The sequence below is a fragment of the Chiroxiphia lanceolata genome, chromosome Z (assembly GCF_009829145.1).
Source record: "Chiroxiphia lanceolata isolate bChiLan1 chromosome Z, bChiLan1.pri, whole genome shotgun sequence".
Lineage (NCBI taxonomy): Eukaryota > Metazoa > Chordata > Aves > Passeriformes > Pipridae > Chiroxiphia > Chiroxiphia lanceolata.
This window is the reverse complement of record NC_045671.1, coordinates 38,164,012-38,191,541: the sequence shown is the minus strand read 5'-3', so window position 1 is coordinate 38,191,541 and position 27,530 is coordinate 38,164,012. Positions and strand designations below refer to the sequence as shown.

Genomic DNA, 27,530 nt, shown 5'->3' with positions numbered 1-27,530 from the left:
TCTCCTGGTGCAAGTAACAATCAAAATCAAGGCAGAGTTTCTCTTGCAACACGCAAACTTACAACTGAGGCCTTAGACTGGCTTCACAGAGAGAAATTAAAGCAAATTATTTTTAGAAATAGAACCATGAAATTGCAGCATGAAGTGCAGTAAGAGCATGGAAATATCTGTCCCTGGAAGACAAACAGAAGTCTCTTGGTCAGAGTAGCTCATTTAAATAATGCTACTGAAGACATAAACATCTAGATTTGTTGTCAGCTCGTATACTGTTTCACATTATGCATGATAAGGGTAAGGAGGCAAGAACAGGCAGCAACAGAGAGATGTCTGGGTCAGTTATATTAATTGGCCAAGGGAAGAAATGGACATGCAAGATTTTTCAGAAATACAGTTCCAAACCGTGAGTCTCTCATTTGACTGTGCTGAACTCTTTGCTGATGAATAATGGTCTTCAGGAACACTTACAAAACATGAGCATCAGGCACTACAAAGAGCTTTTTGAAGTAAACAGCTAGGTTGCAGGATTTCTTTTAATGCAGGGGATTTAACGAACTTTTAATTTTTTTCTTTGTTGAATTATACAAAGGTTTAAGAACCCAATACAATCTTAATTATGTGAAAAAAAAAATCACAAAGGCTATCCCCCTGAAGTTCTTGGGACACATGTACGAGTTGAATGGACTGCTTGATCAGGCTCCATGACTCTTTGCCAGCTGCATCTTGCCACAGCTGAAGCAGCTCCACGCCGCTCTTCACTCCCCGCAGTTGTGCTCCTCTATTTTCCACATTTCTCAGCATCTTGCCTTCATAGACACTAGACAAGCACAAAAAAAAAAAAAAAAAAAAAAAAAAAAAAAAAAAGGCAGAACTGAGTATGCTGAATACTAAATCATGAATGCAACAAACAGGGGTGGCTGGAAAATGTTTCACTGGGGTGAGTTGCAACATTGTCCAGTAAGAACTTTAGGCAGATGCAGGCTGAACAAAAAAGGAGTAGGAGAAGACAGTGCCTCCTGGAAGAGCAGAGTGAACAGTTTATATTGAATAATTAATATGATATGCTTCACTATTCTCATTCTCTATAGATTGTCTCACAGCAGGCTTATTATTTTCCTGTTAATTTTCTGAGGGAAAAAAAAGATCCAGGTTGGTTTCTGCCAGTGAGGTTGTTTGCCATCAGTGGGGACAGAGTGAGCATTCACTATGCAAACTGACCAGCTGCACTGTTTACTTGTGACCATAAAAACATACCTGTTTTCTGTCACCTTACACGGAGAGTGACATTCTTCAAAGACTGGTCCTATTGCAATTGAATTTTCTCCAGGATCCCCCTTGACTTGAATGATATGAAATAATATCCTGCAGTCATATGCTCAAATCAAATCACTGCAGCACAGGTACTCACACTGAAAATAAAAACAAAGCCTCAGAGGAGTTTATAATCCACATGCATGAATTTTCCTGTCCAAAAGGTTACATATACATGGAGGACATGACAACAAAATGCATAGGTCAATTCCTTTTCTTTGTTAGATCTGAGTATGAGAAGTATAATTCACTTGTAGCCAATAGTTGTTTCACATTCATATATTTAACAGGAAAATTTGACACAAGGCAGGAAGGCCAAGAACCAATAACAAACCACCCTTCAGGTTTTGTGGCCTTCAGCTAAGCTAAAACGATTCAAATAACACAACATGCAATTTCAATAACCCTACAGGGATGCTGTTCATGAGCAAATGCAAATTATGGTGAATTTATGCATCTCTGGAGATTTACTCAAAGAGAATACAGAGATGATTGCCTTTGGTATGAATGAAAGCTGCAGTACTCACTGTGCTATACACACGTTAACTTCTGTGAGCAAGACATGAAGAATGATGGTAACAGAAAGAAGAGAATTGTTCTCAGGAGGGTTCCAAAAGAGCTGCTTCATGGGTGAATGCTCGTCAGAGAAGCTGGGGTATCTTCAGGGCAACTTGTCTCTATGACGCTTATCCCACAAGCATAAAGTATTGACCTGTACAACCCTATGGATGTAGGCCTTGGATTTTGGCAGTCTTTCAGTATAGGTTCTGACTGTACACTGCTGTAGCACTGTTTTGAAGAGCATTTAATTCATGGAGAAAATTCAGCAGCTCTAATATGGACACGAGCATATGGACTCAGATGAATGTAGCCTCTTCACTAGTGATACATATGTTCACATGCTAAGGTGTCCAGGGATACAGGGTAAATTTTAAGCACAGGTAGGACAAGAAACAGTCATCAGGAAGTGATTATCAAGTCAAGAAAACACATGGATTAGAATGTGGGATTTTTTCAGGCAAAATAACTTTAATTTTATTTTGTTTACAAATTGCCAACGTGAGGATCAGTCTGGGCCTCTTTTTTAATCGGGTGTAATAGAAATGCTAATACTTTAGGAGGTTGGGGTGTGTGTGGTGTGTGTGAATTACAGTCCCAGTCACCTGAGTTCCACCTCACTCCTAATCAGCTATCACCTCTTATGACCACTCTTTATAGTCTGCTTTGTTGCTCAAGGCTGGTGGGAGGGTGTGCTGTAGTTTACTTCCTGAAAGGTTCCATTCACCTCTCCAGAGTGTTATTACACTTGAAAACAGAGTAGTGCTAATTAATTTGAGACAGAGAAGTGGCTACAAAGTAAAAGAGTTTCTTTTCTGCAGTGCCTTGTCTTTGTTGTGATCCATAAGATGGTCTCCCACAAAAGGGGCCTTTCAGAGGGGCACTCCAACTGTTCAAGCAGAGGGCTTTATTCAGAGGGATCTTTAATTAGCAGCTGTAAGGAAACGGTGGTGTGGAAAGCTGCATAGAATACACTTGGGGTTACGATACTGAAAGCAAAGGAGGAACTTGAACACTAAGGCAAGATAACAGAAGAGGGATATGAGTAGGAAATCACAGATGAGTTTTCAAGATGACTTGATTCAGTCATTCACCGAAACTGATCTTTATACAGCCTGCTCAACATTTCTAGCCCAGGCATTGTAAGTTGTGTGTTAAAAGGAAATTGTATTTCCAGGTATTTGTTAAGCGCAAGAGGTACTTTGCTAATGGCTAAGAGATGTCAAACTTTATTAGCAATGTTAAGTTCAGGAGTCATAATTCATTAAGTTTGCAACTCAGATATGTGTACATATATATATGTAAAGAGCCTAAAACTCCCCAGGAAAAAAAAATCTTAGACGAGTTTCACAGATTTATTAGCCCTCCTTCCTTAGATACCAAAGAACAGCTAGCCACTGCATTTAGAGTTGGCCAAGTTAATGAAAAATTGCTTGTCAATATGAGGAAGCCCCCTTAAAAAAATCCATTTACCTCAGGAGCTTGGGGGGGCCCTCTGCAGCACTGTGCTTCACAGATATCTCCAAACATAACTGTACACATTGCTGTATTACAACAAATATGCAGAAACATATGTTCAGTTTTGAGTTGTCCATTTCATGGAAGGACAAAAAGGTAAATAGCATCCGGCTACATTTGTACATTTTTTTTTTCTGTCTTGAAACCGAATAGTACTGATCTTGTTCTGATCTTGAACCAGGAGTTCAAAGGAGACCCAGAAAATAACCTAGAGAGTCATTTACATGGAGAAATTCAGAAAGCTGCTACTTCCCTGTGCTCTTCCTCTTGGTGACTGTTTTATTAAGAAACGGCAAAACCTGAAGGGAACGGCAAAGACGACAGCAGCACTTGGGAAGGGTGTGCTGCCCTCCTCAGGCAACCTGCCGTGAGGAGCTCACTGCTGCTTTCAGACCAGCCACTGACTCAGGAGAGGCTCCACTACAAGAAACAACTCTTTAATTTTAACAACCATGACACAACGCGGGAACAAAAAGCCGGCCATCACAGCCGGTGACGCTTCCGCTCTCCCTGTGAGGGCGAGGGCGCGGCGGCGGCTTTCCTCAGCTCCTCAGGGGCCTTAGAATGGCGACGGGCGAGCTGCGAGGAGGGTGGGAGTTGTCCTTGCATGGGCGCCCACGGACCCTCCCGGCCCGGATGTAGACTGCGTTGACGTGAAGGGGGGAGCTGAGTAGCTGCCAAGCACCCACCTCAATGCGGAGGGGCGCGAAGGGGGGAGAGCAGGGACATGCGGCCATTGCAGTCTTCCCCCCCTCTCCACCCGGAGCAGCGGGTGGCAGAGCCAGCTGGGGAATCTCGTTTGTGTCGGGGAAAGGCGCAGCCGAGAGAATAGTTATTAACAATTTCAACCAAGTACCGGCTCAGAATCGGTGACCGAGTTTGGCCCGGCCTCTAAAAAACACGTGTGCTCTCAAACTGCTCCCTTGGCAGTGGTGGGGGCTGTACACTGCCTTTGCACTGTAGTGCATCTTGGAGCAGAAAAAAGTCCACTCTATTCCAATGTAAAAGATGCTGCCTTCAGGTTTTCCTGAAAGTTGAGCCTTGTATTTACACTTTGGAAAATAGTAAACAGACCAGGTAGCAGAATTATCTGCTTGACTGATAAAAATGCTAACCTTGATGAGTTATTCATATTCCGTGCGTCCACTCAGTCAAAGAAAGGCATATTGTCTCTAATATAACGCCCAAGCTTTCAGATACATAACAGCAGGAGAGATGCTTATGTGTTGGATGCTTTTGTATTGGAGGAGCAGAGACAAGCTGAAATACAGGTGGCCACTCTCATCCAAACCGAAACTAGACTCAAACATGGTTTGGGGTGTTTTGTTTGTTTGTTTTCCTATTTCCTTCAGACTTACAGACAGAAATTAATATGCCACATACAACCTAGTGGTACAACGGCTTTTCCATCTTGTCATTTTTATCTATGATTTTGGGACCTCAGAAGGTAACTGCTCCTCAAATGATATGACTATACCTTGCACTTGATAACAGGAATTTTGAGATCCTCAAGAACCCTTATTTTTGCCCTGGTTTCTCAAAGGACTTGAACTGCTCTGGTGACCAGCAACACAACCCAAGGGAATAGCATGAAGCTGCGTCAGAGGAGATTTAGACTGGATAGTAGAAAAAGGTTCTACACCCAGAGCATGGCTGGTAATTCCCCAGGGAAGTGGTCACAGCACCAAGCCTGATGGAGTACAAGAAGCATTTGGACAATGCTTTTGGGCACATGGTGTGACTCTTGTGGCTGTCCTGTGTAGGGCCAGGAGTTGGACTCGATGATCCTTGTGAGTCCCTTCCAACTCAGGATATTCTACGATTCTATGAACTTGAGTTTTGCATGGCACAAGTGGTAAGATTTATGTGCAAAAGCACGGCCTTGTAATGCCTGTAACCACCCCCTTTTTTATGTGTGAAAGCCTCCATGGGATTCACAAGGACTGCAGGAGGCCAGCATGCAGTCCTGCAGTGATCTGCCACACCACCACTTGGTGTGTGGACTCACCACTTGAAGCTGCTGTAGCTGGAGATGGCAAAGTAGGAGATATTTCTTATATCCCACTGAGCTCCATCAGGGATTACTGGCTGACATCTGCAGCTCAACTCAATATTGAATTGGCAGCTGACTGTCAGGCTGAAGTGTCCAATTGGGGGACAGTCAGTCTGCATGGAAAATTTTGTAGTTGCTCATGTTGCAGTTTCTTCTCCCTACCTCAGCCCTGATTTCTTCCCAGAGAAGGAAGCAAAGCTCCTTCTAGGCCATTTTTGCAGACTCAAGGAATTAAGTTGAAGATTAGCTAAAGTATTTAAATTATAGTACTTTGATCTACCTCTCGGGGATTGTGCTGCAGCTACCACTAATGAGAGCTACAAGTGTAAATCTAGGATGTGATTCAGAGAGTCAAGTTCTCATTTTGGTGCAGTGTATAGCATCTGTTATGAATTCAGCACATGCAGCCTCTCTCACTGATACTAAGTTATGTGAACGACTAGAAGGCATACTACCTACATGAACTAAGCAAGCCAATTTATATTCTCAATTATACTACTGTAAAGGTAAGGTAGTTCATTAAATTCTGGTGGTGCCAGGTTTATCCCACTAATACAGTAATTTAGTCTAATTTAAGAATATATTTAAAAATGTATTTGTATTTTTCTTTAGTATGATTGGTCTGAGGCTTGGGAAGCCAACTTGTGAGTTTACAGAACATTCACTGTTAATCCACAGAGTGGTGCTGTTGGTGTATTCTGGATGTACTGCAGCAGAATATAGAAATGTCTTAAGACTGTTTAATTTAGCTAAACTTTTGTCCAGGTGGCATTGTAACTAAGGACAGAATTTAAACAAAATACTTTACTTCTCCATGCACTCAGTCTCTCTGAAAAATAATGGTTCTTTTCTAATTGCAATTCCATGTATCCAGATCAGTTTTTGTTTTTTTCCACCATGCTTATGTCATATTATTGTTGTTTATAAGTGAAGTTAGTGTTCTTCGACACAGTGCAGGACTGGAGAGGTCTGTCTGTCCTTGTCGTGTCTTTTGTTGCTCAGTGTATGAAATGACGTGACCTGAGGGTTTTAGATGACAGCTGGGGACTCTGCAGTCTGGAAGGGCTTCCTTCAGTGTGAGGTTCTGCACGCAGGGAAGCCAAGTGCAGAAGCCAGGGTAACACCTCTTGCTCGCCAAAGTTGTATGTGATAGTCATTGCTGTTCTCTGTTCTCTACTTCCTGACTGTGCAGAAATAACACAGTTGATACTGGGTCAAATTCCTCTACATATGCCACCACATGCTCTTACCTAAATTCTGCCTTGACAGTGTAACTCTGTGAGAATAAGAGAATATTTTGGTTCTGATGCCCTTAAACTCCTGGTTTTTCAATAAAACCTTTTTCAGAGCCCAGGGCTAAATTTAGCCTAGAGATTTCAACTTGCAATGAGGGTGCTGCATCCTCTGTCACTTCTTTTCAGCTGCCCTGTATACCAGTACCAGGCCCACAAAATGGCAGACTGTGCTTACTTCCAAGATGAGCATTGTTCAGTACTTGCTCTCACTGGATATGTGGAGGGCCTCTTCCAGATTAGATACTAGAACAGGTAGTAGACTGGGGCAGAAAAGCTCTCACCACTATTGTTCAAAGCAGCATAAAGAGCTTGTTGGAGGACCATTTCCCCAGGCAGAAAATGCTTTCTGCCAGAACTTAAGAGCTGAATGTGGGATTTCCAATCTCTGCCTTTCTTCATGGCCAGAAAACAACCTTGAAATACACGGGCAAAATATGTTTTGCATTTTCTTCCACTGATTTATCTAGTTTAAGGTTAACAATTCATGTGCGTAATCAAGTGCTCTTTTAGCCCAGAATTAGAATCTATGTGGTCTGGTATTCTATTTTTGCAGCAAAAGAGCGAAGTTAATAACATTAAAAGAAATATAACACTCCAAAGTTAAGCACTACAGATTAGTGATTCTTCCTCTTGCCTTATTTTCTATGAATCTTCCAGATTCTACAACAGATAATTCAGGGATTCTGAAGAGAGCAGCTTTATTTATTGGATAGCTTTCCTACATTCCCAAACTTTCTTTCCTCTTCCCAGAATTTTGCAGAGGCTGTTTGGAAAAACAGAATGCATGCATGTACTTTAAAACAGCAGAATAGCATATGCACAAAGGGGCCAAGTTTCAACAACCTTAGTATTCTTAGCTTCTATCTGAAGTTTTATACTGCAGAGTGTTTGTTTTTCCTTAGTTTAATGTAGGTTGAGAGATGAAGAAGAGGTTGTAGGATTAACTGAAGAAAACCAAAGTAGTGATACAATATAATTATCATCCTGTTTGAAGTGGAAGTAAAGGAAGTATCAGAACTAAAGGAATAGTGAAATTTGAGCAGGTTTCTCCCTTTAAATGTTTATCCAATATCCTTTAAATTCCATTTTGTTTCCTTTCCTCTCTGGTTATAATTCATGGAGAACTGAAAGGTGAACTGCAATTTTACAGAAAGGTAAGGACCTAATTTTTGTAAGTACCTAGGTTTAGAAAATGACCAGTGCAAAAAAGTGTGCATCTGTTTCAGTTCAAGTGACAACAAGGTATTTGGCACTGGCCAGTTCCTGGGGGTACGGTCTTTGCAGACACAACTCCATTGACTCCCCTGAATAAGCCCAAATACATTCCAACTGTTTTTACTTTCTTTTCTTTCAAAATGGAATTTGGCATGGCTGCATCTCTGATCCTGCAGGGCTCTGACACATACTGGTGGAAAAAACCCCAGGATTGCAGGTGGGGAGTATTGTACACAGCTGTGCAGAGTTAAACAGTGACGGTAATTCTCTCTTAGCAGTTGTTACATTTCTTAATTTTATGGTCACCTCTTGAATTGGTAAGTGTATCTATAACTGTATTTCATGTAGTCTTTTAACAAAGATGTAAAGAAAGGAAACTATTTTCTGGCCTTTAAAATATTGTTCTTTCCCATTCCTAAATTCTAGCCAGAATCAATGAGAGTATCTTTGGAAACATTTAATCTATTCAGCAGTTAGGCTTTGTTATTAGTGAATGGCTAAATTCACATGCCCACCAGTATTCTTTGTAACACTAGTGACTTGAATTAGAGAGAGTCTGAAGTTTTTTGCGATGTGAAAATCATGGTTTAGTGTCCACCTTCTAAAGAGAAAGGCTCCATGGCCTCTCCTTCCTTGTGTGTCTTTTCTGTCTCTCAGGTTCCCTTGAGGCAGCATTAACACTTCATATTAGCCAGGTAATGTTTGTCTAAAAACAGAGTCGTTTTGGGAAAGTTCATCTTTTTGCATAGGATGGGACAGAGAGTAGGGAACTGGGTGGAGATTAGTCTGTTTTGCTTCATAGTTTATTATAAAATGTTAATTTTTTTTTTTTTGATGACTTTGCCTAAGTATTAACATTTGCTTTGGAAATCTAGTAAGCTTCTGTGAAGATGAAGGGCAATACTCCATATATTCTGCTTTGAAGTTTTCAGAAGAATTTGATTAGTTATGTTAATCAGGCTCAATTCACCTATGAGACTGTCTCATAGTACCCATTGCATTCCCCTGTGGTAGTCTGGACCTTCTCTACTCTGGATTTGTATGATACTGTTGTAGAGGCAGGTGGTGTCACTGTCACACATCCTTTTTCAGGTCTCTTCTGAGACAGGGGAATTAGCCTTGGAGATGCACTGGGGAAATACTGATGTACGATTTGGGTCACACTTTGTAGAAGCCAGAGGCCTTTTATTTTAGCGAAGGTGGAAATGTCTCTGAGAATGTCTAAAGGGGAATTGAGACAGTATTTCTTTTCTGAAGAAGGCATGAAAGCATGCAGTTGTCTTCAGAGGATGATAGGCTTCCGAGAAAGATCAGTGTTTCAGGACTGTGTTTGTCTTGGCTGGCTGGGGTAAGGATAGAGCTTGGTGTCTAAAAAGGAAAAAGGAAGGAGTATTCAACAGGAGCTCAGCTGAAGGATGTCGTATGGCAAGAGGATAAAGGAGGTCATGTAGAGGAGATGCAATCAAGAACAGATTTTTCATGTGTGACAAATTAATACACTCTTACAGTCCCTGGAATCCCACTTTCTCCAGTTGTCAGGACTTGTGTGTGGGCTCTTTCAATGCTGTCAGTTGCCATACTTCATTAATGACCCTTAAGGGGCTAACATTAACACCTGTTTGTGGTTATTTCCTGTCACTGTTTACTCTCACAGATGGTATAAATACAATATGCCCAGTGTGTTAGGCATTTGGCAGTAATACACTCTTTGCCAGCTAAATGCCATTCATGTTAAATTTGGCAGCCATTTCATAGTCTGAAGAATCCATCCTGTAAGTCAAAAGCAAAAACTTAGATTCTGAAAATAAATAGGAAAGAAGTAGCCCAATTGTTTGTCTTCCATATTATAGGTTAGTCTTCTGGTACCAGAAGGGTAGAACTGAGGAGAAGAATCTTAAAATCTAAAATACATAAGACTGAGATGGGTGCTCCAGTGTAGTTGGATAGCATGTACTCACATGATCCTGAAACTATTATTTCATGACCAGAGGATGTGTGACTTTGTTCTGATGACTGAAAGCCACAGACATAGGAAGACTTTGCTGTAGAGATGAATGTGGTCTCTGAGTCTTGAATTAAGTCTTGCTGCTGCCTGAGAAGATGTTTAAAGAAGTAATCAGAGAACTGATAAACAGAGTTTCTGGAGTGCTCTGAGAAGTTGTCCAATACTTGTCAAAATGTTTCGTGCATGACTTCAATTTCTAGTTCTCCCAGAGCAGAGAACAGGTTTTTTTCTAGGACTGTAATGTACCATGTCCCTTTGCAGTTCTAAGGAAATGTTTTATATTGATAGAAATAAGAAAAATGCCATAGTATCTTGGCTTTGTCAAAAACATTAATGACATAGGCATTTGTGACTTTCTAGCCCAATGGGGAAAAGTCTAAAAGATGAGTAAATGCATATCTATGCTAACCCATAGCCCAGTTGTTGACTAAAATCATTGCTATATAAAGTGCTACATTCTGCACAGGAAAGGTTAAATGGGGTACTTATGGCAACAGTGGGCATATAAATTCATTCTTCTAGATGATGTTATTCAGAAGCTGAATCCCTGACAGCTGTGCCTTGGTAACAGAGATGACAGTAAAGCATTTGTCTCTGGATTCTGCACAGGCAAATATCCAAATCTGATTATTTTACTAGATCAAGCAGAGCAAAGACCTATCGAGTTATGAATGTAGTCATTTACTGCTAAAGTCCTTACCATGGTGCATTCTGTCTGTTGTGTGTGTGTATAAATGCTTAAGTCAGTTAAGAATGCAAGCCAGTTTAAGGACGATTTAAGATACAGATTTTGAGTACTGTTTCTTCACTCATAAGATCTTATACATGAGTGAATATGATCCTATTCATTCATCAACTCCTCCCAGTGTGGTGGATAATTTGTCAATAATCCAACCAAACCTGGAGACTGGGTTCTTCTAAGTAGAAAGGCTCTGCGAGAGGAGATAAAGAGCAAGGCAAAAGCTGCAGCTGGAGAAAAGCCACTTAATAGTGGGCAACTGAGTAGATCAATGAGAGGTCATCTTTCCCCAGGCTTTCACAGGAGACAAGATTTTTTAATATAAGGAATACATGTCACAAATAGGAGATAGGTCCTTTTTACTTTTCAGTGCTGCACCACCATCATCTCCAACATGCAGGGGAGGGTAGCTTATGGGCAAGGGGTACTCAGCTAAGCAACCATTGCCTTTGTTCACCTCATCATTTTTGAATCTCTTCTCTTTGAAGCAATCTTTAGGCTTTTGTGGATATGGGGTATGGCTGCAGTATGTCATAGAACAATATACTTATGGTTAAAGATGTTTCTGTAGGTCTTATCAGTTTTGATATCCAAAATATTTATCTGTTTGATAGAAAAGAAACATTTTTTTGGTGTTTTGTTGTTGTTGTTATTATATGTAGGGCCAGACTCCTGCATTGCCGCACTCTCGTGGCCATGTGCAAATTGGCCTCTCAGGCAGGCAGTTAGACTCATGGTGTTTCGCTTCAATGGTAATGATTATAATCTGAATCTTCTTTTGTTTCTTGCAATTTGATGACCCTTCATTGAGGTGGGTATGATAAAAGAGATTATGTCTAAATTCATATAATCTTTGCATTCTGATTTTCTCAATCACCAGTGAATACCATGGCTCAACTGAATGGACACCTAGGACATGCTTCAGATTTTGGAAATGTCGGGCAGCTGACTCCAGAGTTGACTTTTAGTATCCAAAGAGCCAATAAATATTAGTTTATTTTGGAAGTGGTCTCCTGCTTCCCTCTAACTCCATATTGATTACTGAGGTTTAACTTCCAATATCAGAAGAGGTTTGCATTTCTGGTTGTACAAAAAGTGTGGGTTGTGAAGCCTAGGCTTAGATTGAAAGGGGTCAGAGTGGCTTCGTCTGTGTGAGGAAACTAAGGTTTTTAATGTTGCTGGAGGAGGTCGTGTAGTCCAGAGCAACCGTCTTCCAGCACAAATGTTTGACAACTCTTAGAGTGTGTTTAATAGTCTGAAAGCCTTCCTTATCATGGAATTAAAAAACTGGAATCTCTGACAATGGCTGGGTCACAGATCTCAATGACTCGAGAAGAGTTTCTCCTGTACTGGAAGCCCTACCAACGCAAGCAGATTGCTGGAGAGCCTGTAGTATTTTTTCTGCCTGCTTTATCAATATCAATCATAAAAACAAAGTAGTTTGGAATTAGATGACAATTTAAATGCTGATAAATATTGAAATAGAATAGAATTGATTGTAGTGACAATATTAAGCATGTTTATGTGTGGTGAGTGTACTCACAGAACAACAGGGCTAAAATCTTATTTACAAAGTTCAGGCAGAGAAAATGCATTTGTGAGAGTTATTTCTCTCTTTGTCAACTTGGATTGACATTTGAAAACATTCTCATGAATCATCTTTACAAGTCTGCTTGATACATCTATCCCTTTATCTCTAACAAATCTCTTACCTGACTTCGAAAAAAGTATACCACATATCATAGAGGCACAGACCCTGAGAAGGAAAATATGGTACCATGTCTACTATTCATTCTCCTGAGGAATATCTATAGAGAGCTGTGGAAACTGTGTGGGATTCCAAATCTTTCCCTACAAGTTGATTAACAAATAATAAATGAGACATCCTTGTGTCGTTAGTGGAGAACTACCTCTATCTCTCACATGTGCCATTGCCAATGTGTGCTCAGGGCAGTCTGCATAACAGTCATTAGTATTAGGAAGAGAGCTGAGAGCACTGTTTGTAGTCTTGGGCAGATGGAGCATCCTAAAAGATGATTTACTTCAGACAGTATTTACCCTGGATGTTAGGTTGTGGGCTCAGTGCAGGGAGCATTTTTCAGTATGAAACGGGGATTTTCCAGTCATCAAAGCCCATTTGCACAAGTTTGAGTCCTTTTTATTTTTAATCACTGTTATGCTCTACCTTTTTGCTACCATGTAACACACACTTTTTATCAGCAGCAAATGAGAATACTTTGTTGACCATGCTGTTATTTCTAGTTTTAATGATGTCTTTGATTGATGTGAATAATATGTTCAGCATGATTTTGTGCCACAGATTATGATCAAGACAGATTTCCTTCAGGAGAGTCTTTGACTTGCCTGTAACACTAGACATTTTTTTCTCAAAAGTATTAAGAAGATTTTTTAAGGATAAGGCCAAAAGGGAGAGAGTACAAAGAGGCAACTGAAGTGTCTGTAGGTTTCTCTTATTACTGATGAAGGTGGACAAGAATTGTCATTCTGTCTGACTCCAAATGAACTTGCTTACTGTTCCTGAGCCATAAGCTGCCTTTACAGCCTATATGAGCTTTTGTGTCCATGCATACCTGCTCTTACCAAATTGTCCTACTCAAAGAGCACCTAGAATGACTGTAGTTATAGCTAAGCTATGAAATTCAGCTGGAGCATCAGCTACTGAGGGGGGTTGCTTGTGTTGAGAGTCTTAGAGCCTTCCTTGCTGTGGATTTTGCCCACTCCAACTAGGGTTCTAGCCAACCTGTTCCTGGACAAAACTTGGCAGATCAAAAGGCCCAGGGATCATTTCTAATAGGCTGTTCATATGAGCTTGACTGTTGCAGAAGAGGGCTGTTCATTCCCATTCTGTGCCTAGGGATGCCACTGAGTGTGTGTAATTTAGTCAAAAGTGATAATTCTACAATCAGGTTCAATGTGACCAACTGCCCTGATATACTATCTGGCCATGGTGTCTGAAAGTGGAGGATCTTTTCTCTGCTTCTTGTCCCACCTATATATGAAGAGATAACAGCCTTGACACTGCTGGTATTTGCAATAATCATAAGTTTATCTGCTGTGATAGGTCCACAATACCCCTTTTTTCCTTGTTCAAATGCACAAACCAGAATACTCCGAAGGAAGACGAGTTGTGTTTGCCTGAGCTGGCATCGTTGTCCTGTTGCTTGGCTGTTCACAAAGTATTTCCAAGCATAAACTGCATGTTCAGGTGCAAGCTCTGCAGTGTACTTGTGCACGTGTAGTTAACCCAACCTACCTATTCTGGCATTGTGATACAGAAACAAGAAAGGACAACCAGTATCATTAAACAGAATACCAACTATCTGCCAGCCTGTAGGGTTAGGTGAATATCCAACATTGATCAAATTTCTGAATGACCGAACACCCAGTATGTCCGCTTTTGTGTTAATGCCTACTAGAGGACTCTCAACTCTTTTGAAAACTGGGCTACACATCTCAGTTCTCAGACATGGTCTTTATGCATCTGTTTTTGAAAATCTGGCTTTATTAAATGTGGTTTGTTTAAAATGAAACCCTTTGCTTCCCTGAGATGCTTCTTAGAGCTCTGGGGTTACCCTCCTTCTTTTTCTGCTTTCTCCCTGGAATTTTTCTCGTATTACTGCCTAGAGAAAGTCTGTAATAAGGCTGCTCATGCCAATGATAAGTAAAAGGCTGAGAGATTTCTTATGAAGACCGGTTCCCCATAGTAGGGTGACTATCTTCATAGGCATGATGTTATACTGAGAGTCTTCATGGTAGAGACAGCTGCCTTCTTTCATCCATCCTTTCCTTTCCTGAAATCTTCAAGTCTTCAGGCTGCTCAGCTTCACCTCTTGCTACTGAGAGTGATGACTTTCAAGTTCTTCCTGTAATTTTCAGTGGAATCTTCCCAGACATTACATGTTGCCTGCATCTCCATTTCATTTGGGGAGATTTCAAATAAAAGAGAAACAGTTTTTTTCACAGAGACATCTTCTGTATTCCAAAAAACAAGTTAAACTATGAGACCCTTTAAGATGAATTGGTATTAATTGAAATGAATTTCTTCCCCAGAGGAAAAGGCCAATCAGCTGGAGGAATTTTGTTTTTCTGTGTGTAGAAATCAAGTTAGTAAAGTCTAATTTGCTTCGCAGGAATGTTGGTGCCATAAAGTTCTGATGTGCTCTTAGCTGTCCATGTGGGTATTTTTTTGTTATTTTATGAATAAACTTTTTCAGCTGGCATTTTGTTTTTCTCCTTCTGCCCTTGCAAATAATCTAAGAGATATGGAAACTGTGATATGAGTTATTCTTCAGTTTCACACAAGTGAATTGAATAATTTTACTATGCTTTGGTCTTTGTTCTGCCTTCTTTTCTGTTAAAACTCAATGTTAAACAGCTGTTTGACTTGCATGAGTGATGTGTCTACTTTAGTTCAAGATGCTTAACCTGTGTTTGGTTATTCCTAGGGAAGAAAGGCCTTCTTTAATGAAATCTATAGCATTTTTTGGTGTAAGACACTGTATAGGTTGTGGATTTTCTATAGTGGGGAAGATTTTGTTATTACATTTGGTCCCATGGCTTGGTTTTGGGTTGTTCAGCATTCCGAGCTCATTACTTTTTTTTTTTTTTAATAGTGAGGCTAGTGGTTTTTTTGAGACATATCTTCATACAGTGCTTTGGATGTTTTGTCTTTACTGAAATTTCTCGTTCCAACTCGATATTCTGATTTCTGCCTGTATGGATTTTTTTGGCTCAGATAGCATTGGGACAACTGGGGTTTTTTTTCTCCCTTTCTGGATTTCTCTGCCTTTCTTCAAATTCCAGCTTTCCATTTGGTATGCTTTAATATTTCCCTCCTTCATTTCCTCTGTGTGCTGCTCTGCATTTTTTGTTGGTTTAATTTACTTGTGAAACTTTGCAAAATGTTAAAGCTGTTGCCCGTCTTTTGTCCATTTTGCAGGTAGTCTGTAGTGACTCTGAAAGTTATTTTGGAGTAATACATGCCCTGCAAACTCAACCATTTTAAGCATGCTCATTTCTCTTTAAATGGAACAACTTTCACTGGCTATTTATGTTCTTCAGTTTACTATATAATTGCATTGATAAACTCAATTTTTTTGTTTGAAGTTCAATCATTCATCATGCCAGACAGGCTAGAATTATTTAATATCTTATCACAAAAGTTATGTGTAATTAATATTTTTAATTGAAAATATAAGTTCTTATGTTTTTGTGTGTGTTACAGTAGGGAGTATACTGAATGACAGACAAATGACACATGGTTAATAGGAAAAAGTCTGCTTTTGTATTCCTTCTGGACTGATCATCCATCATGGGTAATATTTAGTTATTTCTCTGCAAAGACATAAGTGGCTCCACTGTTTGAAATGCAGACTTGGGAGTACTGTGTTTCTAGTGAAAGAGATTTTGGACCCAATTTGGCCTGTTTGGACCATTTAATACTGATGAGGGGTGTTAATTGCAAAATTACATACAGTGTGTTTTGTGAAGAGTCTTTTCACATAACTTGTTCATCTATAAATGAGAAGATTAAATAAATTATGGGGAAGTGAATATTTGAGAGCTGTAGGATTAGAAGATTGGCCATTGACTTCAGAGAAAACTAAATACTTTTGAACATTTTACTTTTGACATTATTTTTGAGAATGTTTGCATAGCTGGGCAACGGTTAATGTACTACAAATCTTTGACAGTAGAAATTGGCCCAGAAATTCCTTTTTAGGAAGGTTCACAGCTTTCAATTTGCTTTATCAGCAGAGATGCTAGGTTCTGTTTTTTGAAATAAGGGTATCAAGATTTGGAAAAACTTGTGCAATATATGTCATTTTGTAGAAGAAGTTTAATAAAGCTACTTGGGAAGCCATTAAGAAAAATGATGATTCAGGGATGTCTGTTTGCTGTGGCTTAACCCAGAACTATTTGAGACACCACAGCCCCAAGGAGTAAATTTTATGCAAACTTTTGTATTGTTCAGTGGCTGATGACTCCGCTTGGCTTGTGTTTTACTTCATTTTTAACCTCTGGACAACACTAGGAAGGGTAATGGTTATTCTACATTAATCATTCCCTGACAGTGAAGAGGCAATCTGGGCATTTGGAAATGACACAGTAAATTCTTGACCCTCACAGCAAATCTCCCAAGGACTTTAGAGAGACCATGGTCATGCAGATGTGTCAACTTCTGTACTGTAAGGCAGTGTCTTAATGTGGACTCAATATCCACAGCACTCAAGATGACTGTCTTTGTGCTGTGACAGTCAGTGTCTACTCAGGCTTCAGAGAGAAGGTTCTTCCTCCTGCTCTGTCCTTTTTTACCTGATACAGGCAGTACATCACTAGACCCTTTCCCTGTTCTCTTCATCCCACAAAAACTGTCCTCATGACAATGACATGCTGCCTTCTGGAGCACAAGGAGAGTAAAAGCACAAGTTGAGTAAAAAAATCTTCTTCTTAATGAACTGGAGGTCTTAAAAGCATCTAGCACTGAGAACGTGCCCCAGAATGGGGATTAGCATTCAGTCAATTTGCTGCAGGCTCAGTACTTTATTGCTGGTGTCCACAAGGGACTCCACTCCTGACATGACAACCCTATGTATGCAGAGGCTCGGCAGCCTTGTGTTTTCCAGCAAAGCCATCAGAGAACCTTTGTGAGGGGAGCTTTGCTGAGCAGCTTCTGGGTTGGCAGGGAGATCAGGAAGGTCTGCCCTAGAAGATGGAATATTCCATTTGCTGAGCTCTCTCTGTTTCTTGAAGTATCATGCCTGATGGTTGCTTCTCTCATACATCATTTCCAGGTTACACCAATACTTTCTGGAAGTCCAGAGTCAGCAGACTTGATTTTCCTATGATGTTTACATACTCTTCTTATCGCCTTGGGTATTACTTCACTTCCTTATCTTGAATGTGCTTGGTACATGGAGGTATTTGACCTCTATTCTTCTTCCCTCCTCCTAGCTTCCTTTGCTGTAATTTCTACATTTTCTTTCCATAATAAACTCCTCTCATTTAATTTCTTCATTTTCAGTCCTATTGTAATTGGTACAGGTTTCTACTTGCCTAAAGTTGTCCTTATGGGGGGCATATGTAGTGCCATCATGGCACAAGGCTCAAAAAATCTACACTGTGACAGCAGTGGCCATCCTCCCTGTGAATTGTGATTTCATTTAGAAGATCTTCACGTAGGTAGGCAATGTAGATGAGTGGCACTTTGCAGGGCTGAGGTAGTATCAAGGAGAAATCCAAATACTGGGAAGCCCTGTCAGGAAACAAGGCCTCAAGAAGCCCTCTAGGAGATGTAGACATGATTAGCCCTGGTCGTCTTTCTGGTATGCTAATCTTGGAGGGTCTCTGTGTAAGGAGAGCCCATGCTGGGGTCAGGATGTGCGGTGATTTACCAGAAAGTGCCTCTGGCAGTTTCATTCCCTGTGCCACTGTACAACAGCATAGGCTATCCTGGGAGCCATACATTGGAAGGTGTTGTTATTAAGCACAGGTTAATTGCATCTTTTTTTGTTGAGAACTGGAATAGGGGCACTTCCCCTGGAATAGGGACAGCTCAACAAGAAAGATTAGTAGTGTCCTATCATTATTTGTTTTGGCATATGCAGAAGTGGAAAATAAAAATTCTTGGATGTGTCCCTGTTTAATTTTTGGTTGGGGAAAGCTCTATATTCTTCCAACCTGGCTATTTTAATTGTATTATGAAATATTCTTACAGGTTCAGCCACTTTATGATCAGACCAACTTCTTTGTAAAATACGTGATCCATTTAAGGCTTTTTTTAAAGTGAGAAATATGGAAATGAACAGCTCTGCTTTCTTTAGCTCTCTAAAGTACAAAACCGTTCTAATTTTAAATTTGTAAAAAGAATTCTTTTTCTCACGTGGGCCCCTCTTTGCATCTCAGGAGAGTTAAAGACATAAAGCTTTCCAAATGCTTCTATGTAGCTTGAAGTGAGGTCATATGGGTGCCATGTCTTTTATTAAAAGTATTACAGGAGGAACACTGGTGGGAAAGAAAAAAATTTTCTTCTCTTAGAGGGAATGCCTTTGCATAAACACATGGGAGTAGGAAGGGCCAATTAAAAATGAAAATTATTGATATTTTTAAATAAATATTTACAACATGTATTTTAGCAGGTTTGTATAAGCATAAACCAGTTCATTTGCCACCTACAAAGAAATTGTCTGGTTTTACTTTTAATGTGGGTAGGTAGAACAGGAAATTTGTACTTCTGTGAATCCTAATATATGTAAATATTTTTGTTGCTGTATTCATTTGGAAACTCTGTAATTGTACTGGAAAAAAAGAAATACTGGGCTGAAGTAGTGCTTGTATAATTGTTTCTAACATGCCTATAAGTCTTTGCATCCCTGTTCCTCGACTTCAGGGACTCGAGATCACTTGACTTGCTGGGTTCTGTTTGGTTTTCTTGGGGTTTGGGTTTTTTTATTAATAGAGGACTGGGAGGTGTACTGAGTTTAAACCATCAATGCAAATAACTCTTCAGCAACTTTTCCACTAGTTCATCAAAAAAGTTCACAGTTTTGTAGTGGTATGATTTTTAAAAGATTTGGTTCTGTTCAATGATTAATATCAAACAGTCAGCCTTTTCTTACTATGTCTTTTGAAGTTCTCATAGGCAAGAAAATGACAGTAAATCACAGCATACACTGAGTGCAAAGAGATGTTTTTATCAGATTTATACAGCTACTCCCAGACTTTCTGTTGAAAGAGGATCTTGGCTTTCAGTGACACCTGCAAAATATTTCCTAAAGTGAGGCAGCTATTGGTGCACAAGAAAGGGAGAAATCTCGGAAGCAAGTAATGGTCCAGTAATGCAGTCTGAAAAACTGCTGAATCTGATCCCTGCATAGAAAACTGTTTGGAACAGACATGGGTAAATACATTTTCCAGAAGTGGCTTTTATTTGCACAAGTGAGAGATGGATGTTTTGAGTTCTTACCAGTTATAGGCCTAAAGTGTAAAAAAACTCTGGGTCACTGGTTCTGATTTTGACCTTTGCATTCATAAGAGAAAGACTGATCTCTCTGAGGATATACTGACTAATGGAAACCAATTATTTACTCTCACTTTAGCTCTACAGACTATTGAAAAGTAAAATAACACAACATGCTCTGGCTTCAAGGCCACAGAGTGAAGAACATGTTTCAGGAGAAAGGCAGCACTTCAGTATTTGACATTGGTAAATAAACATTGTGATAAGTTTGATCAAGAAAGACTGTGATTTTTTCATTCACATGTGATGAATATTATTCTTTTATGTCATTGTTTCACTAACACTACACCCTGTATGATACTCCAGGATAATCGGCCAGTGAGGCATATTTTAACTGATGCGAAATAAAGGCAATGTAGCAGTGTATATACAAGAACTGGTATGGTATGGTATATACAAGAGCTGTATGCTTTACGTGGAATGCCTATTTCTGGATCCTAAGCTCAGCAGCTTAGTCCATGAGCAGAGGATGCTGCATGCTGGAGGACTTGGAGGGAAAACTGTCTCCTAAGATGGCTACCTGTGTCTGAGAGGAGGCATGGGGCAGGTGTCTTGTGCAAAACTGAAAGGACACTTTCCTCCATTCCTAGAAACTTCTCTGCCCCATCTCCATCAGAGCATGGGGAAGCTTAGAGGTCCAGGGTGAGATCCCAGAGAGATTTGCCAAGAACTAGGCAGGCCTGCATTGGGGTATCCTACATCAGCATCCATGACCTGCTACTTAGGACTGGAAGTAGGATGGATAACCAGAGATTCCAGCCACTAGGAAGCTGCAGAAACATGGGCCTCTGTTGCCACTTCACTCTAATAGGTACAAAACTGGGTTAGAGTGTATAAGATACTCTCAACCCCTGTAGCTCCCCTGGATGTGCCGTGGTTCAGCAACATTTTGAAGCAGCCTTACCATGAAGTGCATGGTATACTGGGATCATCTGCCTCTCCCAGGCTCCCTACTCACTTGTGCAAGGTCTGGCAATGAGGCAGTGCCGCTGCTGGAAATTCCAGTGCTGGAAAGGATAGATATGGGGCTTCAACTTTGATGCCCAGCACTGTCATTCAGAGAGACCCTGTTCTCCCCCTTGCTTTTAGCCAACCAGCTTGCTCTATTCAAAGAAAATGTTATTGTATCTTTTAATGAAAAAAGTCTTTGCTGACCAAACAGGTTTGCTTGCGTTCTGTTAGCTCCAATAACACTGCTGGGTGGAAAGCAATCAATCCTGGAGTTTTTAATAATATGTGAGCTGTAGCTTTGCTTTGCAAGCAGGCAGGACTGTAATAGTGTCTGCTGAAACTATTCCTGCCAAAACAAACACCAGGAGAGATTTCTTTTCCGTATACTGAAGTCTCACTTTAGTACTTGCCAGGGAACACTTTTCACTTCTCCAGTCTTCTGCCTGTAGTGGACAAATAAAGAGCACTGCAGATAGCAACAATCAGTGAGCATGTTGGTACTGGAGGACTGCCTGAAAAGTTGTGGGCTGCAATCCTTGATGCAATGTTCTCTCTATGTTTGGAAAGGACTTTACTCTTTCCTTTCAGCGATTTTATAAGACCTCGGGGCTGGGGCCTGCATTCTTCTGCAGTAAGCTCACAAGGTTGGATTCCCTTCAGACTTGCAAACCTTGATCACATTCATATTTTATGTGAGCCGCTCTGCATAACTGATTCTTCTGGTGTTTATTTTTCTTGATTTGAAATAATTCTTATTTCCCTATGAGTAAAACTTGCCTGTTAATGACTGCTAGCTGTAGCATGACAGCAACTATCCTCAGATCTTCTCTCATGGCTCTGTCTCACCTCATCTGTCACCTCCAGACATGAGGTCAGATGTTGCCATGAGGTGGGGGAAAAAATCATGATTTTGAAGAACTGAATTGTTTTGCTTAAAGCATTGTCCTGAGATTAGCTATTCAGACCTCCTTGGCTCAAGTGATCTTCTTTCCTGTAGGAAGGGAGACCCCAAATTTCCCAGTGGTTAGGTCATAGCTTTGAGTATACTATTAACAAAAGCACATGTTACCATACTGGCTGATGATAATTAGGAGATGCTCTTTGCAGTTGTGCCACTGTATTTATGCTTGTGGTTTTTTGGGGGTGTATGTGTATCTCTGTGTGTGTTGGTAGTTACAAAAAATTGTGAAAATGAGATGAGAACCTGGATCTAGATCTGTCCCTCACAGCCCATTTGCCCCTCACAGCCCATTTGCCCCTCCCAGGCTGCACTCAGAGCCTGGATCCAAGACCAGGAGTAATCAGAGAGAAGTTGGTTCTTCCCTTGCACCAAGTAGCCAGGAGCAGCAGTGAGCAATTGGTAGTTTTCAGAGTTAGAGATGGATGGGACCAAGTATTACCATAAAGTGATGTGGGCTCAGACTGTTTTGGAGTTTCACACACAGTTAAAAATGGCAGTAGGCAACATCTAGGATGCTGTGAAAAAACTCAGACTTGTGGCATTTGCATTTCAGTGTTGTGGAGCAAAGTATTTCTATTACTTTTGTCTAAAATTTTGCTTGTTTGTCTAGGTTGGCTGGCTTTCTCAATTTCCAGGTTATCATCAGCCATGGGAAGCATAAAATACCACAAGTACACATCATATTTAGCTGTCTTGTTTATCAGTTACTCCCAGAAAATGCTGTCATCCAAGTAAAACATGGATGTAGGCCATGGTTATAGGTTAGAAATCCAGGAGAATTTTCTTCCCCCTGCCCCCCACTGTAAGAAAGATGGAGTCTGAATGGAAAAAAAGTCAATTAGCCTTACAAAAGAATCTAGCTGGCCAAGCTGCATTCCTACCGAATGGCCCATCAGAGGCTGGGGGGAGAGGGGAGGAGTTTTGGGAGGGGGTGGCTGGCTCTTCTGGGAGGGGAGAGATCAGACTCGGGAGTTCTCTCTCTGGGACAGAGGCAGGGGCTGTGTCTGGGCATTTTTGGAGAGGGGGCCTGGAAGCCAGTCTTTCTGGCTTTCTGTTCTGGTGAGGCCTGGCCAGCAGCTTCGGTCGGCTTGCACACTGCCTCATGACTCCAGCCAGGACCTACTGGGCTTTCATCGGAGAGTCTCTGTGCTTGCTGGGAGAAAAGGAGGAGCTTTGGGGCACCATCATCTGAGAACAACAGTGAGTCCTGTGCGGGTGGACTGCTTTTCCTTCTGCCCTTCTTCCATTGGGGGAAGGGCCCCCCCGTTGTTTCTTTTCGGCTTCTGCCGCAATCCGAGACCAACCCCCCCCAGCCCCCCTTCCCTTCCCGCGCGGTGACCGCCAGAGCCCAACAGCGCCCCCTGCAGGTCAACACAGAGCACTGCAGGCTCTGCTCCTCCAGCGATCCAACAGCGCCCCCTGCCGACCGTGATCAGAGCTGTGCTAAAGACAGAGAAGTATTCATTCAGACTTTTTTTGTTTGGTTTTTTTTTTTCCTATTGTTTGAAGGGGACTTTTTCTTTGGGTACGGGACTATTGCCTAGGGTTTTTTTGTGTTCTGTTGCTGTTCTTACCAACATAAATATATCTTTTAATAAAGGGTTGTTATTTCTTCTGTTTTTTCCGACGCTTCCTCGATTAAAGCCCCTTAATTTTGAATTTACAATTGCTGAGAGAGAGGAGTTTGGTTTGTCTTATAACTCATCCTCTTTAGCAAACTTTCCAGTCTCTTCAAACTGAGACAGCCATGTTCTCTCTTTTTTTTGCAGATCCTTTACCTTATCAGGAATAGGAAATTCCCTGAGTTACTTTTCAATCATAAATAATGTAAAATTTCAAAGTGCTTTACTGAGTTGCAAACTCAAAGTACCATTCTCCTTTGACTATGAAATTTGCACCCGAATCTTGCTTTCATGCCCACCAACCATATGTTTCCAGACATTTACCTGCAGAAAAATGAAGGTACCTCCCAGTCCTTCTAGGAGATGAAGCTCTGAAAGAGCATTTTGCAGCTATGCAAAACACCATATTATTCTGGATACCAGCCATCACCCTTTGTCTGGGTAGCCATTGCTCTTAAGGTGATGAATAGTAATTTTCTTTGATAGGACTTGCGATGATGATCTTGGAGACTATCTTTTATTATTTGAGAATACACATGTGAGCCTTCTGGAAACATATGGGACTCCTGTGTCCTCTCCAAATCTTTGATAAGATCTACCATCCACTACCTTAATGGAAAAAGACACTTTTGATGCCTGATGGGATAAAAGAGTTCCCACCATGGTCTGATATTATTTAATCTGATTGTGAAGATGAATCCTCTATTCCCATTTCTGACTTTTCCTCTCTTATTTTTCCCCATGTCATTATCTTTTCACCTTCATTTTTTTATCATGCAGATAGATGAAATGTTTCTTTATCATTGCTAAGCTGCTGGTGTCCAACACAGGCACTTTAATATTACCTGTTTTCACCTAAATTGTGGAAGACAGCTTGAATCAAACTAAACATTGAGATCTAATATCAACTAACATCAACTTTCTACCTTCCATAGTCTGCTCACATTCAGAGAGGCTTTCTTTCATTGTAAGTCATGCTGCTCTCTTGAATGTCTCGGTGCTTGATTTATGAAAATCTGTGTAGTTGAAAAGTATCACAGAGGAAACATATTGTCAATAGCCAGGTGCTATGCAACAAACACTTGGAAAATAAACATGCACTCAGCAGTTGATGGTCAACTTCTGGTTCTACTGAAGTTTCCAAAGGAATTGAAGATTTTTTCGACCTAAAATGCAGGTTAACAGAGAACAGGGACTGGTAATATTTATACAAAATGCCAAGATGAAGGAATTTTTGATCCTTTTTTTTTTTTTTTTTCATGAGCCAGACAAATTTCATCTTCTTTTGAACTGATAGAGTGGCCTGGAGAAGGTGAAAAAGATCTGTTAGGTTTCCCATAGGTAAACAGTTGTAAAAAGATCTTTAAAAGACAGAAATTACTTTAGTATATGAGATGGAATTTACAATTGTTCACCCAAATTACCTTTTTTGTTATCTCTTTTTTAAGGTTCCTTCTTAAAGGAGAAGTTGGAGGAAACTGTTATTGGAAGTCTTGTGACTGTATGAGGACAGTGCTGGAGTACTGCCATGGTACTTTGACACATTATCATCCTAGTAAATGACCCAAGTGTTGAAATTCAGTGTGGAGTGATGGCTTTTGTAAAACTTTGCCATGTGTTTCAGCCCTTCTGGCAAGCACAGCATTATCTGATGGTATGTCACCGGGGGAGGAATGGAAGGAGACAAGGGAAAAGAGAATATGGGCTTTATATGAGTTATAGTATTTAAACTAAAGCTGTAAATAAAGAAAAGCTTGCCTGTAAGTTTACAAACATACAATTAAGACCCTTACTATTATCTAAATCCTTTTTCTTGCCTTATGATTTTATGATAAAAAGCATTACTGTTGGTTTTGGACTTTCATAATAACTAGTAGCCACAGAGAGAACCAAATGTTGTTTGTTTATTTACTTGTGAACCAAATTATGCCCCTCTGCAAACTTCACTGTGTAATTTGCACTGGATTTGCTGTTTACAAGCATGCACACACTGGTTTAAGTACTGCCCTCTCCCTGGGATTAGAATTGCCATGCAAGTGGCTATGATTTTAGTGAAACAGTTGCAACTCATTATATCTCCCAAAGTCAGAAATAGTCCTCCATTCAAATCTGCAGTCAGTGCCTATAATAAATAAAACATGGCTGTCAGAATTAAAAGGGATGGAGTCATAGTAACAGACTCTGAATACTGTTGAGTGTGATTAAATAAAATTGTGGATTTTTCCCCATTTATCGCTTGTGGTTCATTTTGTTTACCAAATTCAGGAGTCACTTATTGGTTACACTGGTTGCCTACCCAGAGCATACGCCTTTGAAGTGTACACTTTCGCATGCTTTCTATGTGTTTGCATGCTGGTTTTGTATGTATTTTGCTATCTATGACGTATAGATACTATGCAGCACAGCCACGGTTGCAACTGGACATCTTCATAATTTCTGCTGACATTTGCCTTGCTGTCAGCCTCACCCAGCTGAAAAATGCACTGTGTGCTTCCAAATGATAGTGTTTGGAAATCTGGCCAAGGCCCTCTACAGGGCCTCAAAGCTGACATTGAAAACTTGCTGAGTTATCAGTTCATATCAGGTGAAAACAACCTAGCTTTGCCCTAATTAATTTTTATACATGCTGGTGATGAGATTTAAGAAGATCTATGCAGCTAATTTCTATTGATCACACCGTATCATGATTGAACATAAAGGCAGAAATTTCATCTGGAATGAAATGGTGTCCATTAAGACAAATACAATGAAGATTTTACACCAAAGGAAATCTGCCTCTCAGTGGGTAGTTTTCTTCTGCCTCATTCCACAGGAGGATGCAATGTGCGTGATGGCGTCCTCTTCCAGATCTTGGTACAGGGCTGACTCTGGTGCTGTGGGTTTCCCAGCCAACCTGGGGACTATGCCTGGAAAAAACCATGGTGAAAAACCCATATCTACCCCTCACACACCTAGCCCCCTCACAAATTCATCTGGACAAGGACAGTGGAGATGTTATGATTTGGATCCTGCATCAGGGTTCATGGGTTACAGGGACAAAACCTGTTCTGAGAAGCCTGAACCTCCAAAGCCTCAAATGTGTCCTTTAGTTTTGCTTTCTTTCTGCTTTAATCCTTACTGCTTGGCTGCAGATCAATGCCTTTGGGATCCCAGCTTCTGGGTCCCCGCATGGTTTCCTGTGCCTCAGAAAAGCCTGTGCAGGGTGTCAAAACCTCTGCTAAAAACCCTTTTCTCTTGAGACTTGGCTTGCTGTGAAGGGCTGTATAGGATGGATGTTATGGCTTTTAAGAAAGAGTATTAAACAGGTGAAAATTAAAGGCATGAGTGCTTCTGTATATTTGCATGTGTGTAGGAAAGACAGCATTGCTATTGACATCCCTCATCTGAAGTACTGCTACATCCTGGACTCAGTTGATGCTCAGCAGTGCCTTCCTATTGACCTCAAACACTAATGCCAGCTAAGAATCCAACCCAGCTCTCAAACCTTTTGTGCATTTCCAGCACCAGTGCATAAAATAACTTTTCTGCAAACACTGTTTGCAATTACGCGTTCCTGCTGTAATGGGTGTATGGGCAAGTCCAGTTTTCAGTGTGCACTGATGTGCACTGCTAACAACTACATCACATGTGGTAAAGGGGGCCGGAAGAGAGAGACAGAGGGGTTTCTTGGGTACCAAATAGGGTTTTCTTGTACACCAAATAGGATTTTCTGGTGTTTTACCTTCTGCCCTTGTGTAGTTTACATTTGCTGTCAATGAAAGTACTGACATTACTCCAGAAGGGCTTGTTTCCAGTTGTGCCTGTGCTGATGGATGACATTGAAGCAGGTCAGCTCAGCTTTATCATGTCCTTCAACAATGTCTGTAATGGCAGGGAGGAACATGCTGGGAATTCAAGGAGCATAAGTATTTCTCTCTGCTCTTTGATGCTTGGTTGGCAATATCACAGGAAAATAAAAAACTGTATAAAAAGAAAGTGCTTTTAAGATGGTTACACCACACCTTTTTGCTACTTCTATCTCCTTGTGCTACAGATCTGCAGGAGGCTTTTGTGGCATTAGAAAAAACCTCACAGGAGCAAACATGGAGAGGGGCATTAGTAACATACTTAATTTTCTATTAAAGCAAATAGTAAGCAGGCAAAACTATTGCTGGCAGGATTAAAGACATGCTGCTAGCAGTGTCTGAGTTGTTTTGAAATGCCTGGGGCATAAGGCGTATAAAATGAAACATGAGTCATCCCAGGTCACCTTCTCTAGGACCACT

General features: G+C 40.6%; 2 long non-coding RNA genes across 2 annotated transcripts; one reads left to right on the top strand and one right to left on the bottom strand.

The window, feature by feature from the left end:
* Window positions 1-397: 397 nt before the first annotated feature.
* Window positions 398-3,797, bottom strand: LOC116781150. The gene is made up of 3 exons (XR_004354782.1): window positions 3,609-3,797; window positions 1,252-1,406; window positions 398-814 (listed from the first exon to the last, which is right to left on the bottom strand). It is a non-coding gene; the product is annotated as an uncharacterized LOC116781150 (long non-coding RNA).
* LOC116781151 lies at window positions 3,692-25,422 on the top strand. Its single transcript, XR_004354783.1, has 2 exons — window positions 3,692-3,974; window positions 24,714-25,422. It is a non-coding gene; the product is annotated as an uncharacterized LOC116781151 (long non-coding RNA).
* Window positions 25,423-27,530: the final 2,108 nt, after the last annotated feature.